This window comes from Phocoena phocoena, chromosome 2 (genome assembly GCF_963924675.1).
Source record: "Phocoena phocoena chromosome 2, mPhoPho1.1, whole genome shotgun sequence".
Classification (NCBI taxonomy): domain Eukaryota; kingdom Metazoa; phylum Chordata; class Mammalia; order Artiodactyla; family Phocoenidae; genus Phocoena; species Phocoena phocoena.
This window is the reverse complement of record NC_089220.1, coordinates 75,676,889-75,699,249: the sequence shown is the minus strand read 5'-3', so window position 1 is coordinate 75,699,249 and position 22,361 is coordinate 75,676,889. Positions and strand designations below refer to the sequence as shown.

General features: G+C 37.2%; 1 protein-coding gene across 9 annotated transcripts in view; it reads right to left on the bottom strand.

Annotated features, from left to right (window-relative positions):
• Positions 1–18,702, bottom strand: part of HNRNPC (heterogeneous nuclear ribonucleoprotein C) — a 47,190-nt gene extending 28,488 nt beyond the window's left edge. For 2 of the 9 annotated variants that reach the window (XM_065871916.1, XM_065871920.1), the window contains exons 1-2: positions 18,542–18,671; positions 13,548–13,573 (exon numbers count right to left, since the gene is read on the bottom strand). The gene's annotated coding sequence lies outside the window, so the exon portion shown is untranslated. Of the gene's footprint in view, positions 1–13,547; positions 13,574–13,902; positions 14,067–17,880; positions 17,926–18,541 lie in introns of all 9 variants that reach the window. The other 7 variants (XM_065871922.1, XM_065871915.1, XM_065871923.1 and 4 more) reach the window with 7 other exon arrangements.
• Positions 18,703–22,361: the final 3,659 nt, after the last annotated feature.

The following is a 22,361-nucleotide window of genomic DNA, read 5'->3' as shown; positions in this document are numbered from 1 at the left end:
TCCACCCCCAAAGCTATAATTATTCATCAAAACATAGACATGATCTCAAGGTAAAGACTATCACACAGAGGCTACTAAAAACAGTACATGGTGGTATTTTCAGGCCACAAGAACACCAAAGTTGGCCATTTTAGATAAACTATGCTAACTGCTATGGTCTAAGAATTGAAACTAAGAATATTCAAGATAAAAATTAGGGGGAAATGCAGAATTCAATAAATGGTACTTGAGTGTGTGTGTGTGTGTATACACATATATATATGTATAACTGAATCACTTAACTGTATACCTGAAACTAATATAACACTGTAAATCAACTATACTTCAATAAAAAAATAAATTAAAAAAGAACAGATTATAAATATAAGTGAAAAATAAATTAATAAGTGGTGCCTCACAGCCATCTAAAAACAAAAATTGGGGACCAATCTCATTCTATACACAAAAACATTAACAGATCAAAATCCAAATGTAAAAATTACATATGCAACTGTCAAAACCTATATAAGACAAAAAACTCAACAGTCCCAAAAAAGTATGAGTGACCGAAAAAAATAAGGGCGAGAATAAAATAAACCATAAATATGAAAAACTGTTTTAAGAAAAGCATATTGAAAAAGACTTAGACCACTTAAACTGTTAGATTGGTGTAGATTATATCAATATAAGAATTGATTCAGACAACGGTCAATGTACGCCAAAGCACTGGGTGAAAGCTTGGTGGGAGGGAAACAGGGTTTACATGGTTTCAAAGTACTACCCAACAGACTACTCACTGATTAAAAGAGGAAAAAAATGTACCTTTACTATAGAAACATGGCTCACCACTTAAACCAAGTAATCTGACATCATATGCTTCCTGATTCCACAAAATAAGAAACATACATTCCCCTATGCAATATTCTTGGTAAAATATTTGACTTGAACCTATACAACAGGGAAACAATCAGGCAATTTCAAGATTGTGAGGACACTATACAACACACCTGGTTGGGACTCCTCCAAAAACAGAGCAGGAGGCCATTTCTAGATTAAGAAAGCAACGTTGTGGGGAAGAGACTTTTTTTGTAAAAATGAGAATTTTAATGTGGACTGTATACGAGATAATATTGAACTAATGTTTATTTTCATTGCTTTGATAGTATAGATTATTCTTAGGCGATACAGCCATGAAATTGAAGTTCCCATGTGAAGTATCACGCTTGTAACTTTAATATCATTCAGGAGGGAAAAAAACATACAGAGAACAAACATGGTAATTTAGACAGTTGCTACCAGAAACAAGAACAGGAGGGCTGAAACACAAGGACGGTGTATTTTACAAAAGTACATATTACCTGTTCAAGTTTTTAAAAAAGACCCTATTATAGCAAATGTTAAAATGATATATACCATGTCACACACTCTTAAGCAAGTTCCCAGAAAATATTTTTTCTGTCAGATTTGCTAATATAAGGATGATCATCCGGTGGAGTGGAGGAAGAAACTGGCACTTCCACTGCTATAACTAAGTAAAACCAGTACACATTTCTGTAAGTTCATTTGAAAATTCTTAATTAAACCTAAGTGCCAAGCAATGGGTAGGTCAACAAATTTGTATTAATTAAGCAACTGACAATGTTAAATAAATTTCAGGTTATCCTATTTTGGAACTGAAAAAGGAACTTTGACCATCTTTAAGTTTTGTGAATCCTTTTGACAAAAAACAAAAACAAAAAAACAAAAAAACCCCAGCCACTTAACAAAAAGATTGGAGAAAACTTACTAAGTGGAAAATGTTTACAATATAGAGGTTCTGAAACGATATACAGTAATGATTCCATGTTGGTAAAAATATATTATAAAAATATAAAACATATATAGGGAGGGACTTCCCTGGCAGTCCCAGTAGTTAAGAGGGTGCAGGTTCGATCCCAGGTCAGGGAGCTAAAATCCCACGTGCCTCGCGGCCAAAAAACCAAAACGTAAAACAGAAGCAATGTTGTAACAAATTCAATAAAGACTTTAAAAATGGTCCACACTTAAAAAAAAAATAAGTCTTAAAGAAAAAACCACATATACAGGGGTACAGGTACATCTGTAGCTAATGAGATATGAGAATGGATCAAAACATCAAAATACTGAAAGTGGTTATCTTTGAGCACTAATGCTGTAAGTAAATATTTTCCTTCTCTCCATGTTTCCTTCCAAGTTTTCTTTAATAAACATTTTATAATAAAAAAGGATTGTTCCTGTCAAAGTATAAGTAATGCAACAGAAAATTTAAAAAATGAAAGTCTTTAAGAAAATATTCCCAGAACCTCAATGATGAAAAAACTAAATCATGTAGTTAAATGCCCCCAAATTCTTCAGAGAATGTTAAAATTCCCTTGCAACCTCCTTGCTCACCAATTACCAAACTTCATGAACTGCCACTAAAGTCACTGAATTCACAACCTGAATACACTCAATTCTAAAATTTAGTTGGCTCTTAACTAATTTCCTCCCTTAGCTCTTCTCTTTAATGCCCATTCATTAGCAATCGAATAATTTTATTTTTTTTTGGCTGCGTGCTGCGCGCAGGCTTTCTCTAGTTGCTGTGAGCAGGGGCTACTCTTCATTGTGGTGCGCGGGCTTCTCACTGCTGTGGCTTCTCTTGTTGCAGAGCATGGGCTCTAGGCACGTGGGCTTCAAGGCATGGGGGCTTCAGTAGTTGTGGCACATGGGCTCAGTAGTTGTGGCTCGTGGGCTCTAGAGCGCAGGCTCGGTAGTTGTGGCTCACGGGCTTAGTTGCTCTGCGGCATGTGGGATGTTCCCGGACCAGGGCTCAAACCCATGTCCCATGCATTGGCAGGCGGATTCCTAACCACTGTGCCACCAGGGAAGTCCCCTCGAATTATTTTTTATTTGACTGAAAACATCTTATGCAAACTGTTCCCTATCCTATCTTCCATAAAAATAAGACATGGTGCATGATAACGAATACAACTTAACCTGTCAATGTCCCTCTGAACACAGCAGTCCAAGTTTGGTTGCTCTTGCAAGAGGGGAACACACTGCAGATGCTATCCAGACGCTATAACGTCTGCTAAATTTGGCATTGTCAACACATGCAGAATTCACTGTTAAGTGCACGGCTTTGCATTTCAGATACTATTTAATCCTCTTATATCTAGTTCACAATCCCTGGGGTTCCAGCCTGAAGAAAATTTCAAACTTTGATTTTGTTGTGTAAAACACTAACAATCTCTCCCAATTATATACCCTTCACTGATTTGTTCAACATACTGTAAGCAGCCTCACCCATCCTTTTAGAAAGTTCAGTAAGGGCAACACAATTTTCCTTCAATAGTGAAAATTTTTCTTCATGCTATATATTAGTTTTGAAACAGTGATAATTAGTAAGATCAATCTCAACTGAGAAATCCTTCTGCATATGTCTGTACACTGAAAAGCTCCACCCTGGTTTACTGCTGAACAGGACCCAAGTTAATAACTTAAATTGTAAATGTTTAGATACACCTGTTTTTAAAAAAATTTTTTTAACTGAAAAGGTAGATACAAAGATACCTGTTCCCACAGTCATGCCACACCCACCGTGACCAAACTATGTTTAAAGTAATGACTAACCTTGAGATGAGAACTTCCTAAATAACATAATACAAAAAAATCCCTGTACTAAAATACACCATAAATAAAGAACAAAAAACTGATGAAATGTATGTAATACATATTTGTCCACAATTCAAGTTCTTAATATTGTATATAAAAATAAACACATCCTAATGGTTAAGAGCTCAGAGGCTTTGGAGTCAGACCTGTTTCAATTTCAAACTCAACCACTTCTGGTGTGCATTTCCCTCTGGAAAGCCAACCCCTTCAAACACCAGATTCTTCTATCAGAAAATGAGTACTGTTGATAGTACTTGTCTCATAGGATAATCGTATGAATGAGGTGTAAGTGAAGCAAGGTATAGAAAACAATGAACATAGTGCCTGGCACACAGCAAGCGTAGCTGCAGCAGCTGCTCCTACTACTACATCATTTACTATTATTGGTACATACCAACAAAAAATGGGACAATGACAGAAGGACACAAAAGATGATTAACAAATAATTCTAAAGGTCTATGGAGATTAGCAAAAAAAATCAGTATCACCACAAAGGAGACAAAAATTAAACCAAACATTCTACCTACCAAACAAGTAAAAACATTTTAAATTGAAATGGTCACTTCCATACATTATTTCTGACAGTATGAACTAGTAACCATATTTTCAGAAAACAAATGGACTATTTTATCAAAAACCTTAAAATTATGCATGTTCTTTAAAAACAAAACAAAATACCCCCAAAACAAAACGTGTGCATGTTCTTTGACTCAGTAATCTCACTCTGAGAACTCATCTGAAGGAATCAAGGATGTGGACATATTAACAGTGAAAAATGAGAAAACAAGTTCATAATACTAGAAACTGACTAAATGAATTTCAGTACATCAGTCTAACTGGATACAAGCAGCAACATTTGAAAATAACTTACTGACACCAAGAGATGTTTAAGATGTTAAGGAGCATACACAATATATAAGTTATCTAGAAGATTATACACTGAAGTGTTAGACGTCTCAGGATGTGGCAAGATTGTGAGGTTTTAAAATACTCTTTTTTTTCAGTCTTTAATACCGTATTAGTTTCATAATTCTTTCATTCTGTAAAGACAGCTTCATCCACCCTGGAATTTAATGGCTTGGCCGAAAGTCAGCAAAGCTTTTCTTTAAACCCCGTAACTGAAGTTACAAAGCTGTGTGCTTCCCTTCCTCAAGAGCAATTCAGAACTATATAAAATCAAGGAAATGGGCATCTCTAGGACAACAAAACTTTCACTGGATATTGCATTCCATAATTTGGGGTCTCTCATTCATTGGCAGTCCTAACAGACATAGATACTGGGTATAATCCCTGTGCTATACAGTAAATCCTTGTTTTATTTTATGTATAGTAGTTTCTATCTGTTAATCCCATACTCCTAACTTGACCCCTTCCCCATCATTAAATGTTAAGTCACCTCTATTCTGAGTGTTACATCACACTTAAGGGGAGGGGGGGAAGACAGCATTTTAGAACCCAACATACTCTTAACTAGGGCAGCTTCTATACAGTAAAACTGCCCATCAACAAACATCTATTCACTCTGGGAACATTTTAAGCCATTTGAAAAAGAATTTCCTGAATCTACGAGTATCAAACAAGCATTAGGAATATGTAAGATTTTGCTTTTCATAGGAAAAGAATTAAGATTAACATTTCAAAATTACTTCAATAAGGTCAATAAATCTTGACTGTTTTCAGCAAAAAACACTGAAAGAAAAAGCAAACATGGCAATCTAAGTGAAAAATAGAAATTCATTATTCTGTTTTACTTGCTTAAGTAGCATTGCCATTTATCCAGCCTGCCTGTTGGAAATTACTTGATTTTTAATTCTATTTGTAATTTAGGAAGAGTCATTATTCAAATTTTGTATATATAATGGTCATTTTAAATACTGCATTATTTCAAATTTATGTAAAACATGGCTACTCTATGACCCTCAACTCTGCTCCCCAAACATCATAAACACTCTTGCCAGAAACTTTACCGAAATTTCCAACTCCCAAGCAAGCAATAAAAAGGAGTGAAAGGATAGGGCATGAAATTCTGTATTTCTAAGAAGCTTCTAGATGATGATGATGATGATGATGATGATGATGATGATATGCTGTTGCTGTAGCACAGACCATATTCTGAATAGCAAGGATCAATAATATTTATTCATAAGACTTCATTTCTTTATTATCTTGTAGAAAGCTTCACTTTTATCAGTAAACTCAAACTGAGCACTGAGTTATAACAAATACACTTTTAAAAGTCTCCCCAGGAAACACGTTAGGAAAAAAATCAAGATTTTTCAGGTTTTACAAAGATAATACTGTGGTTTTGCTATGTAACACCCAGTGGGATCTGGGCAAGCATTCAGCTATCAAATAAAATACATTAATATTTCTGCATTAATACATATGCATAGTCACTAAATGTAACAGATTATAATCTCATGTCAATTGAAGTCAGGTTTTGTCATCAAATGAGTCTGTCAAACTGATGAAAAATCTTTGTTATCATAGATTTCTGAATTGCAAACAAAAGACTTCACGAGTACAGCAAAATAATTTTTTATAAGAAAATAAATTTTAATAAGGAAACCCGACTTAAAGTTACTATATCATTCTCCATCACTCAGATCCAAGCAGCTAAAATTTAGAATTATTCCTAGTTTCAGAATTTAATAGTAAAATGTATATGAAATATAGTGGAATCCCATCTTTTGCTATCCTGAAAACTCAACTTTATCACACGAGGATAATCATACCAAGATTCTCATTCAAAAAAATTTTTTACACTTATCTCTAATAAACAGAACTTCCCAAATTCTAGGAAGAACTAAGCAAAACATAACATGTAAGCAAAAAACAATCATCCACATTACCATTCCCGTAGAAATAAAACACAACTGGAGAATGCCTTCTTAAAATATCTATTACATGTTTCTGTGTGATAATGACTGGTTATTTTTAAAGCTCTTATCTTTAAAGAGATGCTGAAATAGCTAAGATGAAATATATCAAATATTTATTTACTTCAAAACTACAGGAGGGGAAGGGATTGGATGCAGGTATAGATGAAACAACATCACCCAAGAATTGCTAAAGCTGGACAAGTTCATGGAGACTGATTATACTATTCTTTTTTGCATGTTTCAATTTTTTTCACAATAAAATTAAGATAGCACTGAATATATGCATATATACACATATATATATCTGAGAAAAAGAATTACACGTGAATCTCAAAGTATACACAGAAATATAATCAACCTGGTAGCACCTCGATAAATATTCTTACTCTTCAATTTATACTTATCAAACACCAAGAACACTTAAATTTCAGGGTCAAACCCTGAAACACAAGCAAAAGATTCAAGTAATTCACAAAACTAGAAGTTATTATTAGTGGTCACTTACATTGCCAATAAGTAGATAAACTGTTTTCACCTTCCTGGAGAGCAACCTAGATTGAAAGTTTTTAAAACATTCATGCTCTTAAATAATTGTACTTCTGGGGCATAATTCTAAGAAAATAACTAAGGGTATTAACAAAATCTTAGTTGTAAGACTGTTCAACTGTTTATAAAAATTGTTTGTAAAAGGGAAAATTGGGGGGAAACCTAAGGGCCCAACAATAGAGTACTGGTTAAGTAAAATATTGTACAAGTATGCAACGTAATACTATGTAGTCACAAAAAATTTTAGGAGAGCTGTTATCTAATAACATTTTATGTTATGTTTGTGTTGAAGAAAAAAATTATTACTTAAATGTACGTGCCATATGTAGGACATTACTTTTTCAAAGGCCTACATATGCAAAAAGTCTAAAAGGACACATCAAAACCTTTTATTTTGGATTAAGTATGTCTTTTTTGAGGGGTCTGCATTACATTTTCTAAAGGTTATGAGAGCATCTACTGCTTAATTTGGATTAAACATAAAATAAAGATGGGGGTATCTTCTCTTAAAAATCCACATCAATCTTAAGTCATTTGATTAGTCTTCCTCTTTAATTTCAGTAAAACTACATCTTAAACAGCACAAATAACTGTAATTCTAACATAAGAAGCCAACAAAACTTCAAGGACAAGGGAAAATTTTTCTTTAGAAAGCACTTTGCTACCTCAAGTTTAGCCATAAAGTTTTTTAAAGTTATCACAAAACCACTTAGGATTAATATATGGAATTATAGCACACTATGAATGGTTACATCATTTTCAGAATACAGAATTTTAATTAGAAGGCTAAGGGAAGATTTTCATTTAACATGTATTCTACTAAACTATTCCTAAATGTCATTCCAGACTAGTTAGAAAAGCCTAAGACTGGTTCAAGGAACTTCCAGGGAGTTATATTAGTTCTGAAATCAACTCAAAAGCTGTAGGTTTATCTAAATAAGAAGCAGGAAGAATATTTCAGACTGGTGAAATTGGAATCAGATTAGGTAGGAAGAAAAACTCAGATGTCCTTTAATCTGCTATGGCTACCTCTTAAAGATAGCGATGCATTCCCACTGGAGAATAAATTTTTAAAAAGTGATAAAGTTCTTCCAAATTTTGATTACAGCTCCATCACAGACAACACAGCAGCCTATGCCCTCAAATGCTAACATGACTCATTCATTCCATCACAGCCAAACCTATTTTAAGGCTGTTTTTACAACTTAACTATAAAAACTACGTACTGAACTACTACACAGGCCATAGTTATGCTATTTATACCCAGACACAAAATCCGAAGTTGATGTATACCTACAACAAGGAGTTTTAAGTTTAATTAGAAGCAAAATAATGCTGTGTTGCTCATTAAGCCTTTGAGCACACAAAGCAAAAGTTTTCTCCTAACCCTCCTAAATCCCTCTCCCTTGTCCAGAAGTAATCGATCAATGTTGTTTCGCGTCTAATTTCCCAAATATTTCTATCTTTACGTAGTAGAAAATAAACTTATGTAACATGAGTTGATGAAAAGAGCTAAAGAGTATTTAGAAGGCTAAGTGAGGGAAAACAGCACTGAGGCAGTGGCTTTTGAGTAAGAACCTAAATGAACTGAGGAACCCAACCGTCTCAATGTCTAGGGGAAGAAAATTCCAAGGAAAGGCTTTGAGGTAGGAACATCTAGTATGTTCAAGTCTCAGTAAGGAGGCCAGTGTGGCTGCAGCAGAGTAGTATACCATTAACAAGGGAGGAGGGGCACGACAGATCAGGTAGGGCATCTTGTAAATCACAGTGAAATTTTGACTTCAACACTGAAATAGCCAGCTATTAAGTGAATTTCAAGAAGGAAACTACTCAGGCAATACATTTTTCAAGCATTTTTCAAGCATTTCAATACATTTTTCAAGCATTACATTTCAATGGGATCAATCTAGTTACACATTGGTGTAGAGGGGCAAAAGAAACATAAACCTATTGCAATAATGCGCAAGACAAATGATGGCTTGAAATTGGATCAGGCCATAGCAGAATGGGTGGAGAATTCCTGTTATATTTTAAAGGCAGAGATGACAGCATTTTCTACAATGCCAAAGGTGAGGTATGAGAGGAAAAAAAGTCAAGGATGGCTAACCATCCTAACTGACATGAAAACTGGAGTTTCATTAACTGAAATGGGCAACACTGGAGTTTCATTAACTGAAATGGGCAGAAGAAACTGGTTTGAGGGAAGAACAGCAGGAGCAGAGTTTCATACTTTTAAACTGATATACTTAACATTCAAGGGAGTTGTCAGGTAGGTAACTGGACAGATGACAGTATATCATTCAAAAGAGAAGTCCGGGATGGTGATATATGCATGGGAATCATCAGTTTACAGGTAGTATATAAAATCATGGAACTGATTAAATGACCCAGGAAGTGTGAATAAAAAAGTGGAAGAGCTGAACCACAGAGCACTCCAGCTGAGTGGGAGAAGGAATAGCCAGAAAGAAAATTAAAACCTGTAAGTTAAGTTAAAAAATATTTTAAGGAAGAAAGTGGCTCGACTGGTTAAATCACACCAACAGGTCAAATGTAATTGATAAGGACTGAAAAAGAACCACTGGATTTAGTAACATCCCTCTGGGTTACATATTTTTTAAAACCATAAATAATACAATTATTTATTTTTTCTCCCAACTGAAACTCACTTTTAAACATGTTTACTTCCCTAAAGAATGCTGTCACATCCAAAGAGTCCATAAAATTATACTACAAAGCTATATCTACCTAAACAATTACCTTGGATACTTCATGCTATTTAAACTGTAGTGAATTGAACAACAAAATATTTAACAATGACATTTAGCTTAAAACTTGCCCAAAATAGAAATCCAGAGCAGTTTATTTTTTCTTTTTTGGCACTTTAACCAAATTAAAGATTTGTTTTCCTAGAATACTTCACATGTCAAGTAAAGCACAGTCCGTCTAGTATGACTAAGAGTTGAAATCTGCAGGCTTAACTGCCTAGGTTGAATCCATGCCTCACCATCTATTAAGTGTGTCTAACTTTGGGCAAATTATTTAAATTCTGTGCTTCAACAGTCTCATCTCCAAAGCATGAAAGACAATAATATTTACATAAGGTTACGATGATGATTAAGTTAACACAAGAACTTTAACAGTGGTGGACACATGGTAAAGTGCCCAGATTATTACTTCCAAAAGGAAGAAATTCAAGTTTTTCTACTTCATTTTTCCTTTCAAACAGGAAAGCTATTATGTCAAGTCTGACCCAACAGGGGTGTTGCAGAAATAACAAGTAACTTCCTAAAGCCTAACTAACCTATCCTCTTCAAACTCATTACATTTGCTCATTAATACACGCATCTGGAAAAACCAGGGCAAGTGCCCTCAGGCCTGCGATTACTACTTTCTTCAAGAGGTGAACAGATAGTGGCCTACTATAACAGGTCTTCTAACCTATTTAGTCCTACTTGCACTTAGTCCTCATTACTAACATTCCCCACACAACAGCCTGAAGGAAATTCCAAGAAAGTAATCAGATCTCTCCAAAGTCCTTCAACAGATTCCTATTGTGCCCAAGACAATCTAGATCTTTAACATGGACCTTTTAAGGACCTGTACACTATGCTTGATACTTGCCTACTTTTCCAACTTCATCTGCTACTCTATGTATTCTTCGTGACTATTCTCCAGTAGTATTTCTTGCTCTGAGGCCAAGATTTCCCCCCCAATACCTGTGCTTTCAGGTAAGATAATCTACTTCCAGACCTCAATTTCAACATCAGTTCCTTTAAGGTCTCTTCGCTAGCAGCACCCTCCCACCTCCATATTCTAAATTTGGTTCCCTTAAATATCATCTCACTCTGTTCTTTTCCTTCAAGGATCTAAACTGTGAAAGTGCTATTCACTTTATTTCTTCCCTCAATGGTCTATAATAATATTCAAGAGGGCAGGAGACAGTATGTTTTGCTCATCTGTATGTGCCCAAGTCTAATGGTGATTTTCAGAATAAGCACTCAAATGTTTAACGACAAACATCTCTAACTTGAAACCTGGGAGTCATGCCAAATCCCTCACTCTTCCTATCACAGCCACCACCAAATCCTCCTAAATTTACCCCCTTCTAATCCCAATACCATTGCTTTTGGCCAGGCCAGGTCATTATTCTTCCTATTTTAGTATCTTCCTTATTTATCACCTACTCCAATCTTATTCTCCTCTATGCCATTTCCACACTGCTATCAGATGACATTTCTAAAAATGAAAATCTGATGTCACTCCCCAGTTTAGAATCTTCCAATAGTTCACCACTGGTTTCTGGATAAAATACAAACTTCTTAGCATGGCATTAAAACTTTTATAATCTGGCCTTAACTCTCTAAGATTCAGTTCAGCTCCCTTTCTCTTAAAAGTATTTCCTGACCTCTTAAAAAAGTCAATTAGGTACCCACCTTTGCATGGCTCTAACCTCTGTGCCCACCTCTATCACATGGTGACATTATCTCATCCATCTGTCTCCCTCACAAGGCTATGAATCCCTGAAGAACTATTATACCTTTTTGCATCCCCAAAACCAGAAGAACATGACCCATAAAATAATGGATTTGTAAAATTAAGAAATAAATTAAGCTGAACCTACAGTTAACAACAGCCACACAATGACAGTAACAGAAACAGAGAGGTAGAAACAGCTTTCATACAAAAGAGGGTATCAGTAAAACTTGGACCTATAGAAGAAAAGTTTCCATTCCTCTTCCAGATAACCTCAGGACATTTTACTTAACTTTCTCCCATTCTGTTTTCCTTTGAGGTTGCCTTCAGTGTTCACTTTAGATTTTACTCTTTCAGAATGAGCAAGGGAAGGAGTCAAGAATGTGATTTACCCTAGTACCCACAGAACTAAATATACCTTTAAAAATCACTCTACTTCTCCTCCCTGCCCCATCCCAGCTCAAAATCGATTAAAGCAACTCTAAAGTGAGCTATCAAAATATTCCACTGTTGTCAGTAAAATACTACAGGTTGCTAATATTCTCAACTCCTTGGCTATCCACATCCTTATTAATCTCTGCATTTTTCTTGTGAATAGACCAGATTCATTCTTTCTTATTACCCTTGGAACACAGTGGATTCCCCAATACCTAGCTAGCCCACAAGTCATCACTGAAAAAGAGGTCACTCCCAGATCTTTCCTGATTTGGACACAGAGATTATACAGATTTTCCTGCTTTCTGAGGTTAAAAAGTCTATTTATCTTTTTATTTTTAAAAAAACCTTCCAGTAAGATAGCATTTCAGTATCACAGCATGCTTCTTGTGGTCTGATTCATGTTAAATTTTAATGATAAAAAACAGTCTAAACAGAATACAATCCAAAATTGTTGTCACAGACCCAAGGAAGATTACTCTAAATGACAGAAAATTTTTGCTGATTTGCAATAATCTAAGAAAAAGTACCACCTAGTATGTCTGTCTTGTTGCTAATCATTAAAACAAGTCGTCTTCATTCTAAAGTATATGCGAACTTCAGCTGCTCTTTCCATATATGAAAAACTCTCAGCAAGCCCCAGTTTGACACTCATAATTCCATTAGTTTACAAAACCCTGAAGTGGTCTCCCTTAGGAAACATCTCTTGAGATACGCACAAAAGCCTTAACCCAAACATTTCCAGGTAGAAGTTATCACCTACACCACATCAACTAAACTTAAACCAGTGTATTTCCTAGTCTTTCCAATGAAACCAAGTGGACCTCACACCTCTTACCATCACCCAGGAAGGGTGTGCATCTGTTCCGAAGGCCCCCCTGGCTCCAGGTCATCCTGGCTGCTGCTGCTCCAGGCTGGGCATCCATGTTGCTGCAGCTTGTGGTTTGTGAGGGGTAGTGTACAGGAAAAGCAGGATGGGATTTCAAGGGAAACAGGAGGGAGATGGCTTTCTGGGAAAATGCCATCACCAACTTAGGTGTTAAGTAGTACCACACACATTTTATTGCAGCACAGTTTAAAAATTTAACAAATGAAAGATTAAAAATAAAAAAAACAAAAATAAAAAAATTAAAAATACAGACGACGTCCAGAGATGCTCTAAAACAGTTAAGTTAAAGATCAGGAAAAATAAGGTCACAGACTTAACAGCCAGTAAAATTCTTTCGAGCGTGGGGAAGGGGATGAGGGTGGGGGGGGGGGGGGAGGGAGGGGGTTGGGAGAGAAAAGGTTTATGTGATCAATCCACTTAAAAATGCTAATGCCTTCACTTTCTCTCCCAAGATGCAAAACTCCAAAGTCAATCAGGAGGCCGGAGAAATTCTTATGAACATTCAGAAAAACTCGATTTTAATCCGGTTAAAAATCATCAGTGTCATTATCATCATCATCATCACCATCATTAAGTATAATAATAAATAATAATAGTAACTAGTAACAACAATAAAAAGGAAATCAGCGGAAAGTCAGGAAAAATGTAAAAACAAAAATGGAATAACTTACTGTAGCTGAAGATCAAAAAAATCTCACTGTAAAAAAACAAAAATAAAAATAGCCCAGATTAGAAAAACGGGAGGTGCAAAAATGTCAAGTCAATAAAGTTCATTTCTTTTCTCTTTCCAAAAGCAGTTTCCACAAAAACCGCAAGGGTAAAGTTCTCAGTAGCAGACAAGCAAAGCCCTTTCCACATCATCAATCAAACTTAAAAATACACGAGGAAGTTGAGAGGTCAGTTTATGAGAGGCTAAAAGGCTCCTCCTCCTCCTACCCAACTGCTGCAGAAAAAATAGAAATAGAAATTTAAAAATTACATCTTAAATCCAAGTCCCGTTTTTGGAAACAATTTAAAAAAAAACACCTGTAAATCTGCCGTAGTGCACACCAAGTTGCATCATTATGTTTAAAATGTCTTTATAAAATCAGTTTTGGAATGGGAATGTGTGTGTTCTGGAAGGGTGGGGAAGGGAGGTTAAAAATCAAAGCTGAGCTCCAGTGAGTAGGGATGGGGTTCGCCTTGCTGCCCTGTGAAAGGAGAAGGGACAGATTGAGTCAGAGTTCCTCAGAAATGTTGTGCCCTAAACCCCCAAGACAGAAACATCTGTCCATTGCATCTAACACATTTTGGTAAAGCGTACATCCCACTGGGATGGGGACAGCTTCTATAGAATCATCGCCTCTACCAGTGACTGTCCTCACAATTCTTCAATGTCAGCAGGTGCCTAAAGTTGACTAAATATGCACCTGTATTCCCTTAAGGGTCTCAAAAAAAGGTCCACATTCGAACATTCAATTTGATAATCAGCAGTTTGGGCAAAGAAAATATAGAAAAACCATGTCAGCAGAGATGAAGAAGTGAGCAAATGTCAAACATCAAGATTATGAAGCAGATTAGTGGGTTTTAAGTCCATGTAGCTTTTACTATGATACAAACTGAAGGGGAATGGTCTACCCTGAAGATACATACTAGAAATGACATCTAGTTTCAAAACCAGTGAGTGGTCAAACCAAAAGACCTGACAGAACCTATCAGGGGGAAAGATGATTTAAATAAGGAGCACATTAACACTCTCAATAACAGAATGAAAAAAAAATCAAATGAAGGAAAAAAGATTATTATGGCTACTGAATATTTAATGTCATAAAACAGATGAAAAGTAAATTATGGTCCTTAAAGAATTTATTTCTGTGGTCCCACTGTTTATAAACTAGAACATACAGCTAATTCCAAGATAGGAATTCTACGAATCTGATACATAATACCACCACGACAGACTGGGTGTTTCATCAGCTACAACAAGATTTGCAATTAGATTGCAGGTCTTTGAGCAGGTAAGAATGATCATACGTGCGGTTCAATATCCAGTCATGAGATTTTATTCTCCTTTTCAAATGTCAGTAAACTAAAAAATTTTAAGCCGCGCTTTTAGAAAGTGTTGCTTGAGTCAATTACATATGAATGATAACAGCAACAGGTACTGTAACTCTAAAATTATAACTGTAAATTTTTAAGTAGTAGCAGACCAGTTTAGGCATGACATGTAAGTTACTTTTATGCTTAGACTGATGTGTTAAATTGTACAAAATGTTAAACTAAATGTACATAGAAAACGTACATTATTTGAATGTTATCTCCTCTGAGTAACTGTTAGGGATGTTCAGTTATGGTGAAACATTCAATTTTCGTCTTAGGAGTCACAGCCTGAACCTGGTACAAAAATTTCAGGATATGTTATGTAACTGTGGCTCATCTACAAACAAATCCTTTGCACCAGTGTTACAAGACATAAGCTTAAAAAGCAGCAACTGGGCTTCCCTGGTGGCGCAGTGGTTGAGAGTCCGCCTGCCAATGCAGGGGACAAGGGTTCGTGCCCCGGTCCGGGAGGATCCCACATGACGCGGAGCGGCTGGGCCCGTGAGCCATGGCCGCTGAGCCTGCGCGTCCGGAGCCTGTGCTCCGCAACGGGAGAGGCCACAACAGTGAGAGGCCCGCGTACCGCGCAAAAAAAAAAAAAAAAAAGCAGCAGCTAATGTGAAAACATTTACGTCTTTCAAAATCAAGAAGCTGTCTCCCAAGATGTTAAGTTGATGAGCTACCACTCATAAAAGTGACCAACTAACTTTAGCACCTAACTGTAATCTTTGCAATTAGCAGTATACCTAGTTTATACTTTGTCAAATCCCTGGGAGATTTGGAGCCTTCTTCTAAAGGGGTATTCTCAAAGTAAGGGCTGCCAACCAGCATCACATGGCACTTATTAGAAATGCAAATTAGCAGGGCCTACCCCAGGCTTACTTAATTAGAAAGTGGTGGTGGAGAGCCCAGCAAGATGTTTTAACCAGCCCCCGGTTGATTCTAATGTCTGCTCATGTTTAAGAACTGTGTAGAGTTTAATAAGGAATCTCTATCCTCCAGTTAAGATCGATATAAAATAAATACGAGAACATTATAACATATCATAGTAAATGCTATATTATACTATAAAACCCTATAGTAATCCTTTTCCCCTTTATAAACCCCAGATTTCCAATATCTAAGAGAATACATGCAGTTGTCACACCAAAGTCACTTCTCTAGTAAATCTATTATGTACAAAACCTTAAACTTCCCTAATCCCAATGAGAACGAATCAGTACATGTTAAGTATGACCACATAATGCTCCTCAAAGATAACTAATAAAATTACTTGAAGACAGATACTGTTAAGGCAGTTACCAGTAATAACTAATATACAAAAACTACTGTCAATAATAAAACTGTTTCTGTACACTTTTTAGCCTTCTGGCAACAAATGATTTGAGTTACAGAAAGTAGAAATTAAAACAGGTAAGATGCATAAGCCCCCTTATAAGTATAAAACTGCATTCCAGAAAGTTTAACTGATTTGCCTGTCAGGTAATAATGAACAGGGTGAGAAAAATCCAGTTCTCTTAACTCCTAGGCCAAGGTTCTTTCAACCGTCACATTCACCACTTAAATCTCACACATCCACCAGTTAATATAATCAATCTTTAAGATTAGAATTACTAGCTGTTTTGGAGTTTATTCCTTGCTTGTTTCTAACAGCAATTCCATCCAAAACAAGGTCCAACGCTATGTGAAACACTCTTAGAGACCTAATCACAAATAATAAGGTGTGTTTACAAAGGAACAGCAAAACACCACCAGGCACTCCCGAGGCATGAGCATGGGAAACACAGAGGTCAGAAGATCTGTAACTTACTCAACCTTCTTAAATCCTTCCTCTCTCCAACGAACATGTAAACGTTACTAATGCCTATCTATTTGAAATCAAATCTAGAATTGTTTCAGGTATTAATTTTGTGGCCAAATCATTCCAGATGAATATTAAATCAAAGGAAGTGTTACCTTGGTACATGCTGATCCTAAGGAATCCATGTTTCTAACATCTCAAGGCAAGAGAAGTGCTCTTCGGTTAATTTCAATTCCCATCAATAGTTGTTCTTAAATACTAATTTCTTACATTTCTCGTTATTTGCCAACAATATATCTATTAGGTGTATGGTTTCCTAAATTAACCAGTCACTGCCCTTGTCTCACTTCTAACAGTTCTGCACTTAACTTTAGTTTTAAGTCCATGTAATAATATACTTAGGCTTTTTTTTTTAAAGGCAATGCTTTTGATCCCTATTACAATATCTACATGGTGAGGGGTCAACAAATGCATAGCTATGTAGAATAAGAGTACTTTTAGTTTCTATCAAAAACGTTCCCTACGGCGTGAATTTACCCCACAGTATTGGTTTAAACTGTACTTAATAATACTACTTTTTGTGACAGTAACACATTATGAAAAATAAAAGCAACTAAATCTTAGCCAAGGATTAAAAAAAGCGATTTCTTGGATAAGTGATTGTGATACCACTTATAAACCTACGTAATTTCTACGAACTTGGCAAAAAACTTTAGTAAAGTTTCAGGACCTAGTAAGTAGTAAGCACTGTAATACTTGCTTAAAAAAAGCATACAGTTATGCATTTTTACCTAAGTTGGGATGGTCTGGAAAATTAATGCCAAAATATCCTGAAAGTCAAACTTTATCATCTTAGGACGTTACATTAATAATAAACGCAATTCTCGTAATTTAACATTTTCCCAAGATAATCTGGGAATTTCCAGTTACCGCTAGTGTTGTTGTAATTAGGTTCTTGTAAAGATTCAAATATAGTAATTTTAATACCTACTATTCCAATAGGTAAAGCCACTTGACTTAAGCTGGTGGCCAAATTCCTTACTAGTTCTGCTACTGATTTAATATGACCCTGGCAATCAACACTCACGCCTCGGTTCCTGTCTGAGAAAGATAGTAATACCCACCTCAAGCAAGTTCCACTAACTTATATATTTCAAGTGATTTGTAACCTGCAGATAAAAAGCCACCTTTAATTATTAATGTTAATACGTAAATGAGATTACAATTTAAAAAAATAAAACTGAAAATAACTATTTCGAGGTCCATCATTTCTTCAGAAAGGAGTAAAATAAAATAAATCAGTAAAATATTAAATCTATTGTTATAATATTTACTATTCTTAAACCGTGAGGTGTCCTCCAGAATTTAGAAGCTTGCGGTACAATATCTGCTTGATAACGCTTCCCCACCCCCCGCTCAATATTTAAATTTAACAGGAGGCATCGACACTACATTAACTTGAACTACATTAATAAGCATCTCGATCGTCCCTTTCGTCCTCTCATAGAAAATGAAAGGGCAGCATCCGTTAACGCAGGAGACCGAAAAAGAAAAGGGACATTTTCCCTGCCGATTGTGGCCTAGAGGACACTAGGTTAAAAATCTACGCAAGGGCTGAGGCCTATAAAACTCTCGCGCGCGTAAGACCTAATCACCCAAAGCAAATAAAATAAATGAGGGCCTACGTACTCTACCGAGGGAAGGGTTCCCTCGTCTTCTCTCCCACATCCCCTCGCGTTCCCCGAGAAACCCAGCGCCTCCCCAGCTTTCGCCCCCTCCACTTACCAGGAGGGGGAAGGGAGAAGAGATTCGATTCTGAATCTCCTACTCCCGAGTTCTACGCCGAGAAGCCGACTGCTGCTCGAGGTCCGCAACGCTGCCGCAACAGCTCAGCCTTCGCCTCTTCACAAAATGGCCCCCGCGTCTCCTCTGCCGCCGAGGCGAAGGCCTAACCCCCGCCCCACTCCTGGGAATCCTCCTATTGGCTGCGACTTTTCTAGCTCCCGCTTCTAATTAGACAGCTTTACAGCTCCTCACAATTCTATCCAATCATAATTAGGAGTGGGTTAGACTAACCTAGCGAATTTCCACATGCGTGAGAGAATCTAGTTTGTAACTGGTCATTTTTCCTGTCATTTATCGCCTGAGAAATGCTTATTGGCCACTGTACCTGACGGAGAGCTGGGTGGAAACTTGCCTTTGTACCGCGCACCGCTTCACATCCGGGTATCCGGAAGGTCTGATTGGCGGCCGCGGGGTCCTATCCGTGCTCCTCAGAGCGCCTAGTAGAAGGCCCGCCCAGATCTCGGAATTCCCGCGGCGGAGGCGGGGGAAGGGCGGAGAAGGCTTGCTGGGTTTTGTTTGCTAGCGGTTGGAAGGATCCGCCCTTGCCCTGGGCATAGGTAAAAGGAAAAGCTCTCTAAGTTAGTTCTCGGTCCTGCGGTATGGGTAAAGAAAACACTTTTCTTAGAGTGGGGAGGGGGCACTAAAGACCAGAAAACTGACCAGCCCTGCAGCTTTTCCAACCCTAGAGCTCCTTCCTGGACACTTCTCAGCCTGTCAAGCCCTTCTTCAGACAACCCATATCTCGGTCAAAACAACTGACTTCCTTACCTCTCCACCACAAAAGGTAAAGAAAGTCCAAAATGCTGGCCTGGAATATACTACAGCACCCATTCTCTGGCCCCCAATCATCTCACTAATACCCTACATGTCAACCAAATTGGCTTATCCGGCTAGCTCTCCCCTGCCCGTCCCCGAAATCTGGTCCCTTAATTCCCCTCACCCTGAAATGGCCCGTCCCCCACCTACTGGCGTCGTCTGCACTGCAGTCCCTCTGGTTGTATTATAGCAGCCATGCACGCAATGGAATAGGACCAGCTGTGCTAGGAATGAAAGATATTTCTTTGTGTAGTTAGGGAACGCAAGATGCAGAACACTATCTAGAGAATGTGATGCCATCTGTATACATTTTAAGGAATATATGCATATGTGAATACAGTTGTATGCATTAGTTTTGAATTAATTCTGAATTTCAGAGAGGTTCACAAGGAAACTTACCTGTCAAAGGAGAAAATTAAGACAATTTAGTAACGAGTTTAATGTCCTTTACTCAAAGGAAAGCAATCCATGGTTGGAAGAGTACAGTGACTCACAAGCCATGGAGCACTCCCCCAGGGAGTTTGAGCAAGAGTGAGTTTTATGCAGCATTAGAAGCTGCAAGGCAATCAGGGCGGGATTGGCTGGGGTTGGGAATATGACCTTATTTAGAAAGATTAAGGAACAAGGAAATAAGTATAGAGCCCAGAAATATGGCGTTTGAGGATTGGCTGACTGGATGTACTGCGTTTCTGGTCAAGCTGAGCCTTTACAGGAACATGAAGTTTTGGTTTGCTGATGTGACACCCCCAGCAGGAGCGATGCCATCTTGGGCCTAGAAATTTATTTTGACATACATTTGGAGAGCGAACCTTTTGCCTTTTCGTTGGTATGCCTTTCTGTACTGTTTTATTTGCCATATGCATATATTGCTTTAAGCAGATTTAAAAAGCAAAACCAAAAAGCATGTAAGAAAAAATATACTAAAATGTTAATAGTGGTTCTCTCTTGGTGGGAGAACTACGTGTGCTTTTTTTTTTCACTTCCTTGTGCTTTTCTATATTTTCCAAATTGTCAACTTAGAACAAGTAATCAGAGGGAAAACATCTCCAAGTACTTAAAGCCTCAGCTCAATTGCCACATTGCAATTTATTTAAGACGACCTCATAGCACTGTGGTTAATTTTACACTCGTCTCTTCTCCCCTTCTGGATAGTATGTCTTTTAAAAATTTTTTAAAAATATTTATTTATTTATTTGGCTTCATCAGGCCTTCCTTGTGGCATGAGGGCTCTTCATTGTGCCGTGCGAGCTCTCTAGTTGTGGCACACGGGCTCAGTAGCTGTGGCACATGGGCTTAGTTGCCCCGCAACATGTGGGATCTTAGTTTCCTGACCAGGGATCGAACCCACGTCCCCTCCATCGAAAGGCGGATTCTTAACTGCTGGACCAACAGGGAAGTCCCAGTATGTCTTTCGATTGCAGAGTTTAATTCTTATTTCTCTCTGTACGTGTACATTCTTATTTTCTCTCCTATTACATGTCCTAGGACCTTAAACAGAGTGTCTGAAATTCATGTTAAAGTAATTAATCATTAGCTTTTATTTATCAGGGGAAATTGTTCCTTTCCCAGGACAGTTAGACTATCCTTTCTTTATTAAATATTTTATATAGCACTTATTCAGAGGGACCCAGATGCTGTGAGGCTTGATTGACATGTAATTCATGTAATTACTGACTTAAGTAAACAAAAATAAACACTAGCATGTTTTATTACTCACTGTTCTCAGAGAGTAAAAATGTCTATAAAATGTTAATGAAAAGTACTTAAATTCATTTTACCAGAAATCAGTTTTACTGCATGATCTTTATCGTGACCTACTTATTAACCAACACTGTATTTGGTGCAAGGGAAGTACTTCAGAGACAGCATTTATGTTTTCAAGGAGTTCACCCCTATGCTAGATGGGGTGGAAGTGGAGGATACAAGAAGAATTAACATCCAGTCCCTCCATCAGGTAGCTTGAATTTACTAAGGATGAGAAAACAAGTGCAAAAATAGCATAATACAAGGCAGAATGCAAAGCACCATGTTGACGATAAACATTCAGGACTTTCTGGTTTTAAGGCTCTGTAAACTTAGGTGGGTGAAATGGAGTGGAGGAAGGTCCCTTTATCTCTTCTGCTTACTCTAAACACCCTTAAACTTCTAAAGCTGAATGCTTTTATTAGGTGGCTGTGTATGTAGAAAGAAAGCCATGAGCCAGACTCCAGTAATGGAGGGTAAGTAGGGGAAGAGATAAGGAAACAGAAACAGTAACTCCTTACCTTGGGCTAAAGAGAAAAAACAAAACTGTACTTTTGTCTTTAATTCAAGAAGTAATTCTCTTTGAACAAGGCTTTATGTGGCTTAGAGGTATTGCCAGAATAATGTATCTCCTGCAACTTTCCCTCCTCAAAGTTCTAAGCCACCTGTCAAGAGGAAGGAGACAAAAGGAAAAGCAGCAACAGCTATGAAATGCCTAATTTGCTTTTTACCTAACTTATTAGCTGAATATTTTCCTCAATATTTATCATCCTACACACCCTCAGCATACCTAATTATCTACCTATTCCATTCAACAAGTCAAATGGTCTTTACTAGTACAATCATCATTGCTTCTCTTCCTCTACATCCTTTATCATCCAAGGATATCATAAGCAACTTCACTGGAGAGTGAGGGGTGGTCTCTGATGGATCCAGACAAAGCACTTAATTAAAACTTCACAGAGCTTTCTAATACCCAACGCTACTTTATCCTTCTTTACACTAATTTGAAGACCTTTCTGACTGTTGGCAACCTATCTGCTATAGGCAACCATATTCTACCTGAAAAATGACGTGATAAATATATTACACACCACTTTCAAGAGCCTTACTCTTTGACTGCATCCTGTTTATCCCACATTGAGTCTGTCCCCCAAGCTGATCCTGCAAACTGCTGTCATGGTAATCATTTGAAAGCGTT